The sequence below is a fragment of the Bubalus kerabau genome, chromosome 1 (assembly GCF_029407905.1).
Source record: "Bubalus kerabau isolate K-KA32 ecotype Philippines breed swamp buffalo chromosome 1, PCC_UOA_SB_1v2, whole genome shotgun sequence".
NCBI lineage: Eukaryota > Metazoa > Chordata > Mammalia > Artiodactyla > Bovidae > Bubalus > Bubalus kerabau.
In genome coordinates this window covers 62,482,183-62,491,120 of record NC_073624.1, presented here as the reverse complement: position 1 = coordinate 62,491,120, position 8,938 = coordinate 62,482,183, and the positions used below count along the sequence as shown (strand labels likewise).

Below are 8,938 nucleotides of genomic sequence, written 5' to 3'. Positions count from 1 at the left end.
CCAAGGGACTCTCAAGAGTCTTCTTCAACACCACAGTTCAAAAGCATCAATTCTTTGGCGCTCAGCCTTCTTTATGATACAACTCTTCCATCCATGCATGACTACTGGCAAAACCATAGCTTTCACTAGATGGACCTTTGTTGGCAAAGTAATGTCTCTGGTTTTTAATATGCTGTCTAGGTTGGTCATAGCTTTTCTTCCAAGGAGCAAGCATCTTTTAATTTCATGGCTGCAGTCACCATCTGCAGTGATTTTTGGAGCCCAAAAAATAAAGTCGGTCACTGTTTCCATTGTTTCCCCAACAATTTACCATGAAGTGATGGGGCCAGATGCTATGATCTAGTTTTCTGTTTTCTGAATGTTGCAATTAAGCCAAATTTAGTCTTTGATTAAAGTTTTTGGGGGGCAGTTATCTTGTTGTTGTTGTTGTTGTTGTTTTACAGTATTATAATAGTTAAGAAATGATGTTGACCTTCAGTATGCCTTGTTTGGAGAAATGTCTGTATAGGTTTTATGTCCATTGTTTAAAATTTTATTTAATTTTTAATTGAAGGATAATTGCTTTATAGAATTTTGTTGTTTTCTGTCAAAGAACAACATGAATCAGCCATAGGTGTACATATGCTTCTGCCCATTTTTTGATTGGGCTGTTTGTTTTGATGATATTAAGCCACATGAGCTATCACTTATATGCTGAATCTTAAAAAACAATAGAATGCAAATGCACTTATTTACAAAACTGAAACAGACTCAAAGACTTAGAGAAAGAATTTATTGTCACAAGAGGGGAAGGATGGGGGAAAGAGAGTGGGAGGGATACATTGGGAGTTTGGGATGGACACATTTCTATATTTAAAACAGATAACCAACAAGGACATACTTGTTTGGCACAGGGAACTGTGTTCAGTATTATGTAGCAACCTAAATGGGAAAATAATTTGAAAAAGAATATTTTTTAAAAAGAAAATGAAATCTGTACTTCAAGTTAAAAATAAAAAAGAAATGATTGAAATGGATTACTTTTTAAGTTCCAGGATACCTTGCTTCTTTCTTATCCCATCCTTTCCCTCTTCTTCCCCTCCCTCCCTGCCCAGCCCTTAACAGTAAGAAGCTTTGTCTTCAATTATATAATAGCGTTCACACACTCAAAAATTTTTATTGATTTTATGACTTATACTGGTATTATGGGATGGGATAAAGTGACATATACTCAATTCACAAGAGTAACAGTCCATTTTCAATTCAAATTTCAACATTTTTGCAATATCTAATCAGTTCAGCTACTCCAATTACTACAATTTAAACCTCATAATAAGAGTTAAAACTATCCTAAGGAAAACAAATGGAGCATGCTTTGGGTGATTGTCAAACAGATGTTTAATTTAGTCATTTTAACTTATATTTATGAATATTTGAATTATCATTTGAAATTATCTGAGTCGGATAATCTTAGCATTCTGGCAATAGAAAATATTATTATAAATGTCCTCACCAAAGTTCAATGCACTAAGCATTAGGTAAACATTAGCAATCCAAAAAATTTAAAGACAAAATGTAACACAGAATTATAGAACAATCAATATATTCGCATGTCCCAAAACTTGTAACTGGGAAGAAGAGACAGTGCATTGCGGAGGAGAGTGTTTGAGACATCTAATGCAACCTTCTGCCTCTCAAGATCATATCACTATTGAGAGACTTCTCCATGTGAATACAGACTTAAAGTTCCCTCAAAGTAACGACTTATGATGTACATGATGGAGAATATAATTTTCAGACTCCCTTGGAATGTGACGGTGTTTCATAATCCATGCAACATTGAAAAAGGAAACGCTTTGTCAATAAAGGCCAATGAAATGTTGATACGACATCAGGTGGTTCTGATGGAATCTCGATGGCACACATAATGAGAGAGATATAAATTAGGCACTACTTTTCATATAAGGCCTGTGAAACCAGAAAAAAATTTACCAAGAATAATGTTTATGACAATTAGAAGAAAGTACGGGAGAGCTTAATTTAACACCTTTGAAAGCATTCTGCCTTGATCTTCAACTTTCCCAGGTTTCTTCCTACATCTGGCATGATTTAAGCAATGCCACTTTGAAGGTTATACTTTGGAATACTGTAATCTGTAATAGCTGAAAAATGAAAAATATAATCCACCAGACTAAAATCTAAGCAAATTAATCTAAGCCTTATTGTTAGTCAGTATTTTGTTGCCTTTTCCAAATAGTCTTTAATCAAGCACACTTGCTAGATACATCAAAGAGTGACATTCTAGGGTATCAGATATGCAATGGAAATAAGTAAAACTGAAACTTAAAAAGGGTATTTTCCAGACTTATAATAATCAATGCCAAAGATCAGTTTCCCAAGCTGATTTGAATTCACATTTCCCTCTTAAATGATATTTTTCTGAATATCAAGGAAAATGGCAGCATCTGAGCATCAAGAGAATGGTAGATTCATCAGTTTAGGGAGAAAGATAAATATAACCTTGATTTATTAAGTCACTTAGCTTCTCACTTTGTCTATTCAATAAGAATATTCATTTCTCAAATCTCTTACCTAATCAACATTAACCCATGAAGATGTTTGCCTTTGTGCATTCATCCAAGGAGGTTTTGCTATCTTAAAAGCAGAAAACCAGAAGACCTTATCTAAGACCTATATTTTAGGTTTTCTCAATGCCAAGTGTATGGACAAAACTCATAATTATATTTTATTTCTTAGGATTAGTTCTTGCCTAGAATTTAATGTTGTCCTGACTTAGGCATTGTAATTTCTTAGCTAAAGCATTACTTACATCAACTGTAAAAATGGTAACTCTGGCACAACTTTCTCTAGAACTTGGCTTCCTAAGTTTAATACCTATCAGACTTATGGGATGCTGCTTTAACCCGCCTTCCCTTCTCAACTAACATCTGATATTTAGAACTAATCACATTTTAAAATTACCCCATATTCAAATAACCCAAAGATATTCATACACAAATACACACGTGTGCACACAAACAGGTATGTACATTTACATATAACCCAACTATCCGTAGAGCTTATTATAAAGGCTTAAGATATTTTTAACTGTGATTTTCAAACTGACTTTATTTCAACTGAGTGTTTTCATTAATTGCGTGTGTGTGTGTGTGTGTGTGTGTGTGTGTGTCTGTGTGTGTTCAGTCACTCAGTCATGTCTGACTTTTTGTGGCTCCATGGACTGTAACCTCCCAGGCTCTTCTGTCCATAAGATTTTCCAGGCAAGAGTACTGGAATGGGTTGCCATTTCCTACTCCAGGGGATCTTCCTGACCCAGGGATCAAACCCACATCTCTTGCATCTCCTGCATTGGCAGGTGGATTCTTTACCACTAGCACCACCTGGGAAGCCCCCCGTTAATAGCATATTCACTACCAATAATTTGTATTACCCAAAAGATAGAGGACATGAGCTGTAAAACATCATAAATATCATAAAATGTTCCTATCATATGGGAGAAAAGTAGGATGACCATGCCATTCAAGGAAAACCAAACAAATGTCATAATTTAAACCAAATGAATGCAATCTTCCCATGTTCATTTTTATTTGGCCCCTATTTAATTCAACAAAAGTCACTGTTTATGTAACCTTTCCTTTTTCCTTTCATCATATACGCATGTCCTCACATCTTTGGCATGACGCTAAAAACAAAACACAACACTAGCATTTATAGTTATTTGCATATAAAACAGTTGGGTCACACAGTTTCCAAATGAATCCTTGTACTTAGATATTTTCTAAATTTTACTTAGGCATACTTGGAAGAGAAACAATAATATTTCATTCTTCTCTATTTACATATATATTATTGCCTGGAGAGTGAAAAATATATCTCTTTATAGAAATGCAATAAATTTTCATGGCTGTCCAAAACTTTCAGATTTAACACTGCCTTGTGGAAAAGTGAAAAGTAAATAGTGAAAAGTGAATTTGTAGAATTTTTATAGGATATTATTAATGCTCTTGAATAAAACTGTTAAGGTTTTTGGTTTTGCTTTGGTTTGAGAAACAACTTGAGCTTTAAATGCATAAGTCTAGAAGATTTGGAGAACAAAATCAAAGGATGCAAGAAAAAGTAAAAAGTGGAAGCATATTTAGAGTAAAACTTTTTTCTTCCATACGACTTTTCTCATGGCATCTTTAATATCCTTATTTCTTAGAGAGTAGATTAAAGGGTTCAGCATAGGTGTGAATAAAATGTAACATACTGAAGCCACTTTATGAAGTTCCAGGTTACTTGGTGGTGTGAGATACACAAAGGAGACAGTGCCATAAAGCAAACTTAACAACCCCCAGATGAGAGCTGCAAGTGGAGAAGGCTTTCTTCCTTCCTGCACTGGAGCAGATCTTTAAAACTGTGGACACAATATACATGTAAGAGACTACAATAACAACAATCATGGGCAAAATAATAAGAATAGCCAAACTAAGTGACACCATCTTATTCATAAAGACATTGGAACACGAGATCTTCTCAATTGGGTTTGAATCACAGTAGAAGTGATCAATGACTCGAGAGGCACAGAAAGACATTGAAAATGTTACACTGATTTGAAGGATGGAACTGACCCAGCCACAGAGATAAGAACCAGCCACCAGCTGCATACAGAGACTTCTTGACATGCGGACAGTATAGAGAAGTGGGTTGCAGATGGCAATGAAGCGGTCATAAGCCATGGCTGCTAAGACAAAGGCCTCTGTTACCATGAAAAGTGCATAAAGAAACAGCTGAGCCACACAACCTGCAAAAGATATGGTCTTTTTCTGAGACAGGATGTTGACCATGGCTTTGGGTACAATAACAGTGGAGTAGGAGAGGTCAATGATGGAGAGATTGCCTAGGAAGAAATACACTGGTGTGTTCAGCCGGGGATCAGTCACAATGATGCCAATCATGCTAAGGTTCCCCAGAAGGACCATCCAATAAACAATCAGGAAAAGTAGGAAAAGGAGACTGTGGAGCTCTGGACGGACCCTGATGCCTACAAGAATGAAGTCAGTCACTTCTGAATGGTTGTCTCCTCCCTTGTCACCCATGGCAAACTTCTGCTTAAAGGCATAAGAGAAAGTCAGCAAAGTTTCTACTCTTTAGCTAGTATCACAAATAACACTTTGCTTCAAAAATACTTTATAATTGACATAATATTTTCATATCCATTATTCCATTAAGCTTACACATATGGCAAAAGAAATATGAGAGAGAGTTTGAGTTGCCTGAGGTAACACAGCTGGTTAAAAATGGAATTTAGACTCAAGATGAAATATTTTGAAATCAAGTCTAGTGTTAATTTCAACACAACAGAGTTTATCAAATGAGATATTTTGTGAGATGTCATCTGTGATTTCAAAATACTAAAATCTGATAAGCTTGTACTAAGAAAAAGACACTTCCATAATTTTATCATTAAATATTCACTTTTATATAAAATACTTTGCCTCAATTCAGTAATAAAAGATAAATGAAGGAAAAGAAGCTAAAAGTACATTTCAAGATATTATGAACTATCTACACAAAAGAGCTCTTACAATTGCAAGTACATTATTAAATAACTAAATTGCCTTACTTTGAGATCTTTTAAAATAAAATCAATTTCAACTTCTGGAACTAGTCTAATTTTATTAAAGTGAGAAAGTAAAATGTAAGTGATACCTTTATATTTTTTATCCTGTGAAGTTTATTGATACTGGTTTTCTCTATATAAATCTGTCAAGACATTCACTTCATCTCAAATTTTTCCAAATGAGAGAAAGAACCAATCAAAAATGTTAACTCTGTAAAAGAATATACTAAATAGCAAATTTTACTGAACTCATAATATGATGGTTTAGAGCTCAGTAGTTTTGAGAATGGAAGTATTGATTTCATGGAAGCATCCAAATTAACTTATTTGAATTTGGGTGACCTGTTAAACAATCAAGACAATTTTTGTTAATTTTAAATATTTCTATTATTTTTCTATACAACAATGCACTGATTGTCAATTAACTTGTCTAGCAATTAAGGACAACCTTACACATCGTTTCTTCTTCATGATACCTAAACCAACTGTCATTTATCCTTTCAAAGACTTTCATGAATAATGAAAGCCAACAACTGATCCACAAAATATTTTTACCAAAATTAAAATGAATGTATACTAACAATCAAAACCTAAGAAAATATGCTGAGTTTCATTTTGAATCTCAAGATTTCCTCAATTGTTCAGTTCAGTTCAGTCGCTCAGTTGTGTCCGACTCTTCGTGACCCCATGAATCGCAGCACACCAGGCCTCCCTGTCCATCACCAACTTCCGGAGTTCACTCAGACTCACGTCCATCGAGTGAGTGATGCCATCCGGCCATCTCATCCTCTGTTGTCCCATTCTCCTCCTGCCCCCAATCCCTCCCAGCATCAGAGTCTTTTCAAATGAGTCAACTCTTTGCATGAGGTGGACAAAGTACTGGAGTTTCAGCTTCAGCATCATTCCTTCCAAAGAAATCCCAGGGCTGATCTCCTTCAGAATGGGCTGGTTGAATCTCCTTGACGTCCAAGGGACTCTCAAGAGTCTTCTCCAACACCACAGTTCAAAAGCATCAATTCTTCGGCACTCAGCCTTCTTCACAGTCCAACTCTCACCTCCATACATGACCACAGGAAAAACCATAGCCTTGACTAGACGGATTTTTGTTGGGAAAGTAATGTCTCTGCTTTTGAATATGCTATCTAGGTTGCTCATAACTTTCCTTCAAGGGAGTAAGCGTCTTTTAATTTCATGGCTGCAGTCACCATCTGCAGTGATTTTGGAGCCCAAAAAATTGTAATCCTCAATTGTAAGAGCTTTTATTTTGTGTTTTTTATGGTCCACCAAAATTACCCTGGATCCTGAAACCTTCATGACTTTCTCTGCTTCTTTCATTTGTTGCTTTTCCCAATAACTTTCTCAAAAAAAAAATAAAATAAAATAAGGGAATTTCCTGGTAGTCCAGTGGTTAAGACTCCATGCTTTCACTGCCAAGGGCCCAAGTTTGATCCCTGGTTGGAGAACTAAGATCCCACAAGCCACACAGTGCACAGCAAAAAAAAAAAAAAAAAAGGCATGAAATTAATTCATGGGTAAATGGCTGAACAAAATAATATTGTTCTCAGTCACTAGCCTCACTCTACTGCTAAACTACATGTGTGAAACCCATTCAAATAATTGTAATTTGGTTTTAATAGGATATGACAAAATAAATTAAATTAAGTTTACAGGTTAACATCCATGAATACAGTTATATTTTATTCTAGAACTAATAGAATGACTCGTTTTAGGCATAAAGCTGAATGGAACATTTTCAAGCATAGGTCACCATGTGTTGGTTTGCAGTCAAAAAGAGACTCAGAAAAGAAAGTACCTTTGAAACATGCTAAAATTATTTTACATGTAACTTCTTTCTGCAAAGAGTCACAGGATTAATAAACCTTGCACTTTGTTCCTGTTTAAAAAAGGAGGCAAAGAGGAAGAAGAAAGAGTAGAAGATGGAGAAGGAGAAGAAATTTTGCTCTTAAGCCAACTCAAATGTTACATTTTTGATGCTATATCAATAAAAGTAATATATTAATATTTCAAGGATAGCCTAACCTAGCATAATATAGTACAATAATATTATATATATCACCTTTGTACAAAATTATAGGATATGGACTATGAAAAGATTCACCTCTTCATAGAATTATAAAGAGTTCATAATAGGCAAGAAATAATCAAATTAGATAAAATAAAGGATTTTTATAATTTTGAATTCTAAGAAATGCAACAAGAGATAAAAAGATCATAGAATACACATCATTAGTAATATATTTTAAATATCAGTTATCATATCACCAGTCTGATTTAACCATGATCTTCCTTCAAGCACTGGAATATGAATTATCAAGGTTCACTTTCATCTTGATAATCTTTCTCCCATGGCACATTTTGAAATTCAAGACAAATACATTTTAATCATATAGAAAATGTTCTTGGATGCCTTATTATGTGGCTAAAATAGGCATGCTTTTTCTATAATTATTCTTACCTGAATGTATATTTCTATCTTGTGAACTTTTTCATGTAAAACCACAGAGATGCAAATTCTTTTTATTTCAGTCTAGGAAAAAAGAAGTAGTTGAAAAATAAAAACTCTAAAAGACAATATCAAAATTAATCTCAAATATTATTTACTCCCCAATAAATTAACAACCCTCTTAAGCATGGCATGACCATGTTCTTCATTAGTGGTATTGCCTATAGGTCCATAATTTCCCATTACCTATTATTAAAGTTTGCTCTTTCTATAATACAATCTTGTTTGAAAACCTGTTGTATCTGTCTTCGTGAACACTGACTGAAGATGATGGACTAGGACTCTTTTTTAGTTCTCTTAGATAACTATGGATATTTTGCTACCAAAATTGAAATACGTGACAATGAATCTATGAAATCAAACTGCATGAAAATCTCTTGCCTCCATGCTGACATGCTTCACAGGCCTTAGAGTGAAGATGGGAGCAAAATGGAAATTTAAGACAAGCAACTAGACTCCCTGGTCCCTGATGAACTACATAAATAATAGCAGCCAGAATCCATGGTAGTCAAAGTTTTTTCCAGTCCCATGAAACTATTTCAGAGAATTGCAGCAGACAGTTTTTCAGAATTTTGGAGGAAGAAGTCCCTCTGAGAGGGGACTTAAAAATAAGTCAATTATAATTTTGTAACAAGGACAAACGCCAGAACCATCCCATAAGGACTACACAAGGAACACTCAGAGTGATTTCTTCACTTATAGAATACTCTTGGGACTAAGTTATTTTGGACAAAACTCCTTATTAGAAAGTTTTTTCTTTAAAGTTTGCTTCTCTATAGCAAAGTTCTACCCACTTGACTATCAGAGCTTCT

General features: G+C 34.6%; 1 pseudogene; it reads right to left on the bottom strand.

Annotated features, from left to right (window-relative positions):
* Positions 1-4,135: 4,135 nt before the first annotated feature.
* On the bottom strand, positions 4,136-5,078 carry LOC129641506 (olfactory receptor 9K2-like; annotated as a pseudogene).
* Positions 5,079-8,938: the final 3,860 nt, after the last annotated feature.